This window comes from Anser brachyrhynchus, assembly GCF_964034855.1.
Source record: "Anser brachyrhynchus genome assembly, chromosome: Z".
NCBI lineage: Eukaryota > Metazoa > Chordata > Aves > Anseriformes > Anatidae > Anser > Anser brachyrhynchus.
In genome coordinates, this window is record NC_137697.1 from 29,543,906 (window position 1) to 29,557,322 (window position 13,417).

Here is a 13,417-nt window from a genome sequence, read left to right on the forward strand (position 1 = left end):
ATTGGACTATGAAAAAAAATAATCTCTGCTTTACCTTAACCAGACAGGTTGTTCATGCTGAGGAACTTCAGCATTTAATGCTTAAATTGAATGACTACTTGGTTATAAAATGTAAAACCAAGGATAAAAAATACAGAAATGTTTGATCTTAAAATACTGAAAATCAAACTAAACATTTTGCTTATTAGTCGTTCTCTTAGAAATGTTTTTTTAAAGTTAAGGACAGGAAATTGGACGGACAACACTACATTGCACATTTCCAAAATGGCCAGTACTATGACACAAAATAAAGGTGTTCTTCCTTGTTAGTTACATAGAATCATAGAATATCCCGAGTTGGAAGGGACCCATAAGGATCATCAAGTCCAACTCTTGGCACCACACAGGTCTACCCAAAAATTCAGACCGTGTGACTAAGTGCACAGTCCAATCACTTCTTAAATTCAGACAGACTTGGTGCAGTGACTACTTCACTGGGGAGCCTGTTCCAGTGTGCAACCACCCTCTCGGTGAAGAACTTCTTCCTGATGTCCAGCATAAACCTCCCCTGCCTCAGCTTAACACCGTTCCCGTGGCTCCTATCACTGATGATAACGGAGAATAGGTCACCTGCCTCTCCACCCCCCTTTATGAGGAAGCTGTAGACCGTGATGAGGTCTCTCCTCAGCCTCCTCTTTTACAGACTGAACAGGCCAAGTGACCTCAGCCGCTCCTCATATGTCTTACCCTCTAGGCCCTTCACCCTCTCCATAGTCCTCCTCCGGACACTCTCCAATAGTTTCACATCCTTTTTGTACTGTGGTGCCCAGAACTGCACACAGTACTCGAGGTGAGGCCGCACCAGCGCAGAGTAGAGCGGGACAATCACTTCCCTCGACCGACTAGCGATGCCGTGCTTGATGCACCCCAGGATGCGGTTGGCCCTCCTGGCTGCCAGGGCACACTGCTGGCTCATATTCAACTTGCTGTCAACCACAACCCACTGATCCCTCTCTGCGGGGCTGCTCCCCAGCGTCTCATCGCCCAGTCTGTACGTATAGCCAGGGTTGCCCCGTCCCAGGTGCAGGACCCGGCACTTGCTTTTGTTAAAATTCATGTGGTTGGTGATCGCCCAGCTCTCCAATCTGTCCAGATCTCTCTGCAAGGCCTTTCCACCCTCATCCAAGTCCACAACTCTTCCAAGTTTGGTGTTGTCGGCAAATTTGCTCAAAACACCTTCTAGTCCTACAAACAAATCATTTATAAAAACATTGAAGAGGACTGGCCCTAAAATGGAGCCTTGAGGGACCCCACTAGTGACCATCCGCCAGCCAGATGTGGCCCCATTTACCACAACCCTTTGAGCCCTGCCCGTCAGCCAATTGCTCGGTCATCGTATGATGTTTTTGTTAAGTTGTATGCTGAACATTTTGTCCAGTAGGATCCTATGGGAAACCGTGTCAAAAGCTTTGTTGAAGTCCAAAAAGATCACATCAGCTGGTTTCCCTTGAGCGATTAGGTGGGTGATCTTATCATAAAAGGAAATCAAATTTGTTAGGCAGGACCTACCCCTCATGAACCCATGTTTTCTGGGACCAATGACTGCACTGTCCCCCAGGTGCACTTCAATAACTTCAAGGATCATCCTTTCCATATCTTTACCACGTACTGACGTGAGACTGTCAGGCCTGTAATTGCCAGGGTCTTCTTCTTTCTTCCCCTTCTTGAAAATTGGCACAACATTTGCCAGCTTCCAGTCTACTGGGACCTCTCCATATTTCCAAGATCATTGAAAAATAATTGAGAGAGGTCCCGCGATGGCGTCAGCCAGCTCTTTAAGCACCCTGGGATGAATCCCATCCGGACTCATGAACTTGTATGGATGCAGGTGGAGCAGCAAATCCCGCACACGTTTAGGGTCAGTTGGAAGTTTATCATTCCCACCGTCATGGTCCTCCAGCTCAGGGCACCCTCGGTCCCGAAGCCCATCATCAGTGTTGAACATAGAGGCGAAGAAGGCATTAAACTTCTCTGCTTTGCCTGTGTCATTGTCTGTGAGGAGACCTTCCCCATCAAGTAGCAGACGTATGTTTTCTTTGGTTCTCCTTTTTATGTTCACAGATCTAAAAAAAACTTTTTTATTGTCTCCAACAGACACGGCCAGCTTCAACTCTAGTGGGCCACACGAATTTTCTCCCTACAAACACTAACAGCATCCCTGTATTCCTTCCTTGTCGCCTGACCATACCGCACCAAGACTCTTCTCGTGCTCGCCATTGATGAAAGATGTCAGTATCTTGAGTATTAGACTTGCTGCCTTGGTCTCCTTAATGGCCATTTATTTCTGTGAGCACTTCGTCGAGCTGTTAAGCAGAGGGATCATAGAACTACCTGTATATCAGCAGATCAACAACTGTGTACAAAATAGCTCAAGAGATGAAGCAGAGCACCATCAGGGTACACAGACTAAGGAAATGACAAGCCAGGCTGTGATGGACAATTTGATTTTGAATGGCAGTAGTCTTTGGGCTATGCCAACCTGGAAACTGTACACTTCTGTGCCATATATTGAACTTCTTTCTTATCTGCAATGCAAGGAATTTAACTATTTGTTTACGAGACAACAATAGTTTTCAGTAACTTTGTTAACATTAAGGATAGTTAGATGACCACCGCTGCAGACCACACACCAAATTGCACACCAAATGAAGGCCCAGCTTCACATTCATAGAATCACATAATCACAGAATCATTAAGGTTGGAAAAGACCTTTGAGATCATCTGGTCCAACCATCACCCTACTACCAATGTCACCCACTAAACCATGTCCCTAAGCACCAGGTCCAACCTTTCCTTAAACACCCCCAGGGATGGTGATGCCACCACCTCCCTGGGCAACCTGTTCCAATGCCTGACTGCTCTTTCTGAGAAGAAATGTCTCCTCATTTCCAACCTAAACCTCCCCTGGCACAACTTGAGGCCATTCCCTCTAGTCCTGTCACTAGTTATCTGCGAGAAGAGGCCCACACCTTCCTTTCAGGTAATTGTAGAGAGCAATAATGTCTCCCCTGAGCCTCCTCTTCTCCAGACTAAACAACCCCAGTTCCTTCAGCTGCTCCTCATAAGACTTGTGCTCCGGGCCCTTCACCAGCTTCGTAGCTCTTCTCTGGACATGTTCCAGGGCCTCGATGTCCTTCTTGTAATGAGGGGCCCAAAACTGAACACAGTACTCGAGATGCGGCCTCATCATTCATCTTAATGTGTTTTGAAACAAACCACTGGTAAATTATCTATTGATTAATATATATATAAAAAAAAAAGTATACCAACAAGAAGATGACAAATGTACTAGTAAATGACTTGTGTATCCCAAGGGACTTTTTGTATTTTGGTCTACCATACGCAAGAGGAGAAAGAAGCAAGTAAAGCAAACATTTCAAAATGTCTTGTTAATGTTAAAGTAAATCAAGCTTTACTAAAATTTCTAATGCCACTAAAATTTCTAATACATTATTTTCTCCATTGTAAAAATAAACAAACAAACAAAGCTCCTCCACAAAGGAGGAGCTACAAGTTAAATAGATGCTCGCTACTCTTATTGAAACCAGCAGACCATTCTCCAGGAATTGTTTTAGTCACAAAATTAGACTTTCCCTGTCTCAACAGAACATTGACACCATAACATTTCAGAAAGTCAGACTACAGCCTTACTGTACTCTTCACAACTGGACTGTACAGGAATACATCAAACTTTTCATTTCTTGAGTGAATGGTCTACCCACTAAACTGTTCAGATGGGTAGCTCAAAATGGGATGTAACTTGTTCTTGTCCTGGTGGAATTAAAACATTATGCATTCTTTGGAAGAGATCTTTGCTGGGCTGCTGTTTCAGAATACATATTACTTCATCTATTGACCTCAGCATGACTTATGCAGGTAGTTGTTAAGAGGTGACATACAAGTAAACAGAAGAAAAGTACAATAATAACGTATCATAGCACATTTCCATTACTCACATTAGTATTTAATAGGAATAAAAGCATAGTAGCATGGGTTATGTCTACTATAATATGTGTCAAAGTCAATATTATGTTAATATGTCTGTCTTTGCATTAGCATTGACACAGAGGTTAGATAAATTAACATAGAACATATTACCAACAAAACCTCATTTTGTTATTTAGATATATCTGGACCATGTTAAGTATTTACAGAAAAAAAAAAAAAAAAAAAAAAGGAGTACTGTGCTGGAAAAAAATGGGCACCTGTACAGTGAGGCAGCTCTGAGGCATATGAAAGATCTCATTTGATCTTTGTTCTTTTCTCCTTTGTGTTAGAATTCAAGCGACTTCTTGCTCCTAAATAAATGTTATGTTCATGTTTAAATTTTCAAAAGACTTCTATAAACCTACCTGTAAGGTTAAGATTAGGTGTCCATTGCCACTTAAATTCAGTAAATCACATATCTAAGTCTGCAATGCATCTTTGAAAGTGTTAGCCCTGTTCTACTGAATAAATTAGGAACTGAAATTAATCTTGCATTTGTATTTTCAGCTTCACTCTGAAGCAGAGGAGAGCAAAAGCTTATTTTTCCAGGGGTGGTTTTAAACAGTTTCCATTCAAGCAAGCCTTTTATGAATGTCACTATATATAGGGAAAAAAGAAAGAGGAAGGGAAGTGGGAAGAGGGAAGTGGAAGGGAAGGGAGGAAGGGGAGGGAGGGGAAAGGGGAGGGAAGGGGAGGGGAGGGGAGGGAGGGGAGGGGAGGGGAGGGGAGGGGAGGGGAGGGAGGGGAGGGGGAGGGGGAGGGGAGGGGAGGGGGAGGGGGAGGGGGAAGGGGAGGGGAGGGGAGGGGAGGGGAGGGGAGGGGGAGGGGAGGGGGAGGGAGGGGGAGGGGAGGGAGGGGAGGGGAGGAGGGAGGGGAGGGGAGGGGAGGGAGGGGAGGGGAGGGAGGGGAGGGGAAGGGGAAGGGAAGGAAGGGAGGAAAGGGAAGGGAAGGGAAGGGAAGGGAAGGGAAGGGAAGGGAAGGGAAGGGAAGGGAAGGGAAGGGAAGGGAAGGGAAGGGAAGGGAAGGGAAGGGGAAGGGAAGGGAGGAAGGGGAAGGAAGGGAAGGGAAGGGAAAGGGAAGGACATGCTACAAGTGAACAAATTGCAACTATAAATATTGAATTTTAATAAAGAATCCCATTTATTTTTAATTCCTCCCTGCTTATTTCCTAATGTCTAATGTCTAATCAGAAATACCTGAAAACATATCAATAAGGAAGAAGATAAAGGGATGTTTGTTACCACAGGAGAGTCACAGAAAGTGTTAAATAGTCTCCTTGTCTCTTAAAGAACAGCCTTGACCACTAAAATTTACTTTTGTGGGTGGTGCGGGAATGGGGGACAACCATTAGTATTAATTCCAAAATGGACCATATAAAAGGGAAAAACTGACAGGTTAGTAAGAGTTCTGAGGTGAGGTTGTGTCTTCTATAATTTGGTTGTCATACTTCTTAAGAAAAAACAGAAACACCACACTTCCACCAATGAGGTTATAAAAGGGGTCCCAGGCATTTCTTTGGGTTGGGGACAGAACATAGCCTTTGACTTTGCATCTGACAGAACAGCAAAAAGCAGGGCATCTGAGAACAATGAGACCACCTTTTCAGGGGAACCAGCTTGGACATATTTTTTTTTTGACACCATAAGATGACTGTGTCCAAACCCAGAAATGTTTAAACAAGGTGACAATTACATTAGAAAAAATTTACTGTTTCCTGAATAACCTTTACTCATCTTCACAGAATGAACACAAGCCACCTACTTTGCAAGCTGTGAGAACTCTTCCTATAAATTGCTATTTGCATGTCACGATAAACAACACTGCAATCTTTTATGCTTACAGAATGGGTATGAGTATGAGGCAAAGAAGGGCAGATGAAGAAGGAAGCCTTTGCAATGAACCGAAACTTACCTCAGTAGAGCTTTAATTCATTAAACTTCTTCTAGTGGTAAAGTTCCTGCAAGTTAAACCAGTCCCTTGGGCAGAAAGACGTGGAAGGTGGCCCAGCTGCATATGGTGCTTCAGGTGCCAGCACTTCTGGTAAGGGGATCTGTGGACGTACCAAGCTGCAGTATGTAGTGCCTCGGGGAATGGCAATGGCTTTTGCACAGGAAGTGGAGAATCTGAGTGCTGTCTGAGCTAGGAAGCCCTCTAATCACTCTGGAATTTCTGCAACATCGCTCATAGCAGCTAGAAATGATTTCTTTTATTTTCACCTAAAAGGCATTTTAACAAACAGGCAAGACTACCCCCAACATTTTCTTAAAATGCACCTGAAAAAAAAAAAAAAAAAAAAGTCTTGCTTCATTCAAAGAAACAAAATCTCCTTTGGGGGCTTTAAAAAAATAAAGAAAATAAAGAAAATAAAAGAAAAAAAAAAAAACAAAGTTAAACCACCAATAAAAATATGTAATTTTGGATCATGTAGTTCAATACTGGATGAGTAGATTAGTTTTCCTTACTAAACCTACTGTTTTAGAGTGGTGATCTTGCTCTGTCACACACCATGCACCTTCAGAAAGAGTACTGCAAATGTCACCATATCACTGAACAGCAGATGCGAAGATCTAATTTGTGGAATGAGTCTTCAAAGAGCAACTAACAAAGTTCTAAAAATAACTTTCTGTAGTGAAGTCTATGGCTGGCACTGCTTGGTACAGAGTAATTTTTACCACAAGACTGCCACCATAAGGACCCCCAGTAGCACTGTAAGACATTTGCTAAGATATGGAATGTGAGTAGGGGCAAGTAGCCTATAATAAAAGCTACAGGCTTCACCCTACCTCATAAGGAACTGGTTCTTTACATTATTAAAACTGTAAAATACTGGTTAACTCAACAATAAGAACTCTACTTCCATTAATAAACAAATAAATAAATAGATAAATAAATAAAAACCCACTAAAACACTAATAATAATACTCACCTTGCAGGTTTGGAATACTTATACACTGTCCTCTGTGTCCAAGCACCCAGTCAGGCTTTGAAATGTGATCTGGATCCAACCTTTAGTTTTGGCTTGTTATTTAAACACTCAGAAGAAATTCTATTCAATTTGCAATACAACCAGCATTCCCACTTTTTTTTATACAGTGGAAACATAAGAATTTCTTTACAAAGCACACCCCCCACATATGCCAGCACGTTGTATTAATATGCAACCAACATTCTACATAGTGAAAACACAAAGTTTTTATGGTTACTGACAAAATCCACAGTTCATCATGTTCTGTTCACTGCAAAAGGAAGAAATGGCTTGGCCAGATTCCTGGGGGAAAGATAGCCTGTCTTATTGGCCAAGATTTATTTCTTAAAAAGCACTCAGGATGATACCTTTTGTTCAACCCCCACTGTTCTTGCTTTGAGTACCATTAGCAGAAACAAAATTCCAGTGATTCATGTGAAATCAAAATCACAAGCAGTTAATGAGGGATTTTCTCCTATGCTCCTCCAGCCATTTTCTCATTGGCTCCTCAAAATTTCCTTGTAATTATGATTGCGAATCTTGAAGTTCATGCATCTGGTTCTAACTCTCCCCACCATTTGTTTCCCTACTCCCAAGATAATTACATCTTGACAAAAATTTATTGAGACATCTGTTTTTTGCTTCAGATCTCCAGGTCATTCTGTGATAGTAACAGCAGCAGAGCACAGCTCAGCCATTTTCACCAAAAAGGGAGCTGCACTAACTAAACTGATGGCCAGACTGGGGGAAATCTCATCATAGAGATCTGCCAGCTGGTTTAACAGAGAAAGTGACAGGAGACTTGGGAATGTAAGGCAATATGAAGAAGAGCACCCTTCTGGTAATGCTATTCTACCAGCACTTCTGGTTCACCTATACAAATAAATAGTAAAGCTAATTCCCACAAAATTGGCACTTCAGCAAGTAACTGCTTGTCAGGAAATACTGGATTAGTGCAGCAAGGGACAGGCAACACTGGCAAAAATAAAAGGAAGTTTTGATAGCAGAGTACTCAGAATCTAGATTATAGCATTTTGTGACTCAGCACGCAGGAATAAAATAATTCACTGAAAGGATGAAGCAGTGTGTTCAGACACATGGCTGTGGTGGTTTTACTCAGGTGGGCAGACAAGCTCCACCACAGCCACTCTCTCACTCCCCCTCCTCAAAGGGGAAGGGGGAGAAAATATGATGCAAAGGGCTCAAGGGTTGAGATAAGGACAGGAAGATCACTCAACAATTATTGTCACAGGCAAAACAGACTGAGAGTAGGGAGATAGTAACATTTATTGCCTATTACTAACAAGCCAGAGAAGTGAGAAACAGAGGAAGGAAACCTAAAACACCTTCCCCCCATCCGCCCTCTTCCACCTCCTCCCCCCTAGCAGTGCAGGGGAATGAAGGTTGCCGTCAGTCCCTGCTGCTTCATCTCCGCCTCTCCTTCACGGTCACCCCACACAGGGTCCCTCCCACGGGATGCCGTCCTTCCCGAACTGAGCCTGCGGGGGCTGCCCACAGGCAGCAGCTCTCCAAGCACTGCTCCCACACGGCTCCGTACCACGGGGTCCATCCCCCAGGAGCAAACTGCTCCAGCACGGGTCCCCCACGGGCGGCAGCTCCCCCCAGACCCCCTGCTCCTGCGTGGGCTCCTCTCCACGGGCTGCAGCTCCGGCCCGGGGCCTGCTCCTGCGGGGGCTCTCCATGGGCCGCAGCCTCCTCCAGGCCACCTCCACCTGCTCCACCGGGGGCTCCTCCACGGGCTGCAGCGTGGAGATCTGCTCCGTGTGGGACCCGTGGGCTGCAGGGGGACAGCCTGCTCCACCAGGGGCCTCTCCACAGGCCGCAGGGGAACTGCTGCTCTGTGCCTGGAGCACCTCCTGCCCTCCTGCAGGGATGTTTCTCACTCCTCTCTCTCACCCAGCTGCTGTTCCTCACCAGGTTTTTATTCTTTCCTTTGTTAAATATGCTCTCACAGAGGCACACACAACATTGCTCATTGGCTCGGCTCTGGCCAGCGGCAGGGCCCTTATCTAACATGGGGCAGCTTCTGGATTCTTCTCGCATACGCCACTGCCCTATGGCCCCCACTTCCAAAACTTTACCACGTAAACCCACTACAATGGCCTATACATTCAAAAACACTGCTGTCCTGTCTGACCAAAATTCAGAGTTGTAGTACAGTAAACCAGATTACATTTCAGTGCCTTGTCTTGCATGAAGCTGCCACAGAATTTAACACATACACAAAAATTATGTGATTTAAAGGCTACACTATCAGATGCTATTCAGGAGAAGTAAGAGGAGCTAGAATGCTTTATATCTACTGTCACCACAAGCTGGTCTTAAATTAACTGCTAATATCGCCTTTGGTGGTAATACTTCCATTTTTCCTCCATTCACTTTAAACATATGTTATAAATATCATGTGGATGGTCAGCTGTATTTCCCATCTCGTGAACTACCAAAATAGCATCCAAAACTCCCAATGACTGCTGACATTCACCGATCATTTATGTTCAGCTAGGGTAGGGAAAACTTGGAGAAATTGTTATTAAGAGTCTACAGAACACATAAATAAGCTGTTCACAAATCCTAAACAAATCATCGTTTATCATTATCAAAGCTCATTTGAGCTAAACCCGACACAGTGAAATGTTTCCTGTTACCCTGTAGAACTTGTCTTACGAAACACAATGTTAGCCATTTTAAGATTAACAGATAACTTTTCCAGTCTTTCTTCAACTAAGGAAATATACATTTTTTATCATGACAATAACAAATTATTGCCTCATCATTTTTCAGAAATCAGGAGCTGGTTTTGGTGGAACCCAAAGTTAGCCTCTCAGCTAAAGGAAACAAACCACTTCTCCTGAAGATGTGATGTTTCTTCCATATCCCAGGGTAAAACACATGACTTAATGCCAACCATCCCCTTAACTCTGTGCAAGAAAAATAGAAGTGTTCTTGGGTGCAAATTGAGTTATTCTATGTATGGACTTTTTTTTTAGGTGAACTGAAGCCTGGGGACTATCATCCCCTGAAGAGAAAGATTCATCACAAAGAGAACAGGTTATCCTTACTACCCTACTTCTTGTTAACTTCATAGACTAGAATAACACAAGTAAAAAAGTAAATGTATATACATATATATATAATAACATAACACAGTAATTCCTTGGATTAGGACATTAGGTTCAGAAGAAAATAATTTACATATAGTACTAGGCAATTGCAAATTTAAAGTTTAGTTGGCCTTTATGGAGAATTTCCACTTGCACTTTAAAGCAATCACTGGGCATGTCTGTTTGTTGGACAATTCTTTGACAGGAGGTCTTGAAAAGCAAATCTATTCTTCTCCTCAGTTTTTGTTGCCACCTCTGTTTTAATGGTCTCCATGTGAAGTGTTCCATCTGGACAAAAACAGTCTGACTTTGATAAGTCCAAGCAGCGTGTTTTGGGGAAGGGAGGAAGCCCTACTATCTTTATTTGTTCCCATATCTCTGGGAAAATATATGCTTCCACACCCACCCCCATCCTGGGGAATCAACTGTATACATGGTGCATGGTGGTCACACAGAACATCGCCATATGCTGTTCCACTTGTTCACCTAAGTATTGACCTTGAAAAATTGCCCGTTATGAGACGTGAGGGAGTGTAATTCAATCTCCATCCTCACTCAGGTTCCGTCATTTACTGAGCATACATTGTTAGCTGTGCTAAGTCACATTAGTTGGACTAGCAGTGGGTATGACAGCTTCAAATGTTATCCCACAAGACCCTGTAAATTGATCTCAGGTGTAGAAGTCATTTAAATCTCAGATGAGACCATTCATATGAGACAGTCAGAATAGCAGCTGCATATCTCTTCTGTGGCATAAGAAGTTCATAAAAGTCTACTTAAAAACAGTAAGAACCTCAAGCATAGTTCACTTTTCTCCTTACATTTGCTGGAGATACAGACCTGATGATCCAAGCTAGTTCTACTAAAACTTTATCTGAATGCTTAGGGAAAGAAAAAATAAATAAATAAAAGACAAAACAAACAACAACAAAAAAAAAACACAAGGCAAAATAACATACTCCTTGATTTTTCCATGTGTTAGCATAATTAAGTGCAGTTTATTTAGGTTCATGAAATCTGTGGCAATAGGCATTGATAAAGTGGATGGAAAGTAGGACAAAGGAAGACACAAACTCTTTCACTGATGTGTCTGTTAAAGCCAGATGTTTTGCTGGCTATCAGATTTGATAATGTTATGATGATAATGACCACTATATCAAAATAATTTTATCTCACAGACTAATTCATTCAAGAAGGGCAATCTCACAGACCAATTTTCAAGAAGGGGAAGAAAGAAGACCCTGGCAATTACAGGCCTGTCAGTCTCATGTCAGTGCCTGGTAAAATTATGGAGAAGATGATCCTTGAAGTTATTCAAGCGCACCTGGAGGACAATGCAGTCATTGGTCCCAGAAAACATGGGTTCATGAGGGGTAGGTCCTGCCTAACAAATTTGATTTCCTTTTATGATAAGATCACCCATCGAGTCGATCAAGGGAAGCCAGCTGATGTGATCTTTTTGGATTTCAGTAAAGCTTTTGACATGGTTTCCCATAGTCTCCTACTGGCCAAAATGTCCAGCATACAGCTAGACAGAAACATCATACGATGGGTGAGCAATTGACTGATGGGCAGGGCTCAAAGGGTTATGGTAAGTGGGGCTACATCAGGCTGGTGGCAAGTCACTAGTGGGGTCCCTCAAGGCTCCATTTTAGGGCCAGTCCTCTTCAATGTTTTTATAAATGATTTATTTGTAGGACAAGAAGGTTTTTTGAGTAAATTTGCTGACGACACCAAACTTGGAGGAGTTGTGGACTTGGATGAGGGTGGAAAGGCCTTGCAGAGAGATCTGGACAGATTGGAGAGCTGGGCGATCACCAACCACATGAATTTTAACGGAAGCAAGTGCCGGGTCCTGCATCTGGGAAGTGGCAATCCTGGCTATCTGTACAGACAGGGCAACGAGACACTGGAGAGTAGCGCTGAAGAGAAGGATCTGGGGGTTGTGGTTGACAGCAATTTGAATATGAACTAGCAGTGTGCCCTGGCAGCCAGGAGGGCCAACTCTATCCTGGGGTGCATCAAGCACGGCATTGCTAGTCGGTCGAGGGAAGTGATTGTCCCGCTCTACTCTGCCCTGGTGCGGCCTCACCTCGAGTACTGTGTGCAGTTCTGGGCACCACAGTACAACAAGGATGTGAAACTATTGGAGAGTGTCCAGAGGAGGGCTATGAAGAGGGTGAAGGGCCTAGAGGGTAAGACATACAAGGAGCGGCTGAGGTCACTTGATCTCCTCAGCCTGGAGAAGAGGAGGCTGAGGGGAGACCTCATCACGGTCTACAGCTTCCTCATAAAGGGGAGTGGAGGAGCAGGTGCTCATCTAGTCTCTTTAGTGACCAGCGATAGGACCTAAAGGAATGGAATCAAGCTGCAACAGGGGAAGTTCAGGCTGCGGATCAGGAAAAGGTTCTTCACCAAAAGGGTTGTCACACACTGGAGCAGGCTCCCCAGTGAAATAGTCACTGCACCAAGCCTGTCTGAATTTAAGAAGTGATTGGACTGTGCATTTAGTCACATGGTCTGAATTTTTGGGTAGACCTTTGTGGTGCCAAGAGTTGGACTTGATGATCCTTGTGAGTCCCTTACAACTCAGGATATTCTATGATTCTCTGATTCTATGATTCATATTTTTTTTCCATGTCATTGTTCACAAAGGCAAAATGTATGTTGTTCAGAAATGTTTCTGTAAATGTTCAATGTGTGCTCTTATTTATTGGCTTCTATATGTTCCTGTAGTTTAATGCACCTGTTTATGCCACATTTGCTTTTGCAACTGCTATCTGATATAAACAAAAAGCATTTTGATTCCTGAATTAAAAATACTTGAATCAGGACTGTGATTGAACAAGAGTCATTCAAACACTTTGAGTGAATGCAATGTTTTAGTTTAAGGCAATTAATAAAACAGCGAGTCTTTCCTCCTGAGTTTTCAAAATAGATCTGTTTTTAGAGGTAACAGTATTTTGCAAATCTTCAGGGCACTGCCTGGAATATTTTCAGTAAACGGAGACAGAAGAATATACATGCTACTATCTTACATGGTGCGTTGGAACACCTCATTGTAGAGTATTGATACATTGGCTATTTTAAAAGATTTTAATCCCATAATAAGGCTGCCAATACTTCAAAGATGTTCTTAAACCAACACCAAAAAAAGTGATATTCTTAATTTACATTCCTTGGATGTCAGGTTTATTTAGTCTGCACATAGACAGACCCTGACTTTGCTTCTGCTCTGAGAAGTCTCAGAGTATTGTCTTTGAATCCCAATATGTGACTGAATTGCAATATAGAATATAACCCA

The 13,417-nt window shown here is 43.0% G+C and overlaps 1 long non-coding RNA gene across 4 annotated transcripts in view; it reads right to left on the reverse strand.

The window, feature by feature from the left end:
* The window catches only part of LOC308185491, a 127,054-nt gene that overhangs the window by 99,858 nt on the left and 13,779 nt on the right, over positions 1-13,417 (reverse strand). For all 4 annotated transcript variants that reach the window (XR_013943410.1, XR_013943411.1, XR_013943412.1 and 1 more), the window contains one exon: positions 5,938-6,299. This is a non-coding gene — a long non-coding RNA (uncharacterized lncRNA). The remainder of the gene's footprint in view (positions 1-5,937; positions 6,300-13,417) is intronic.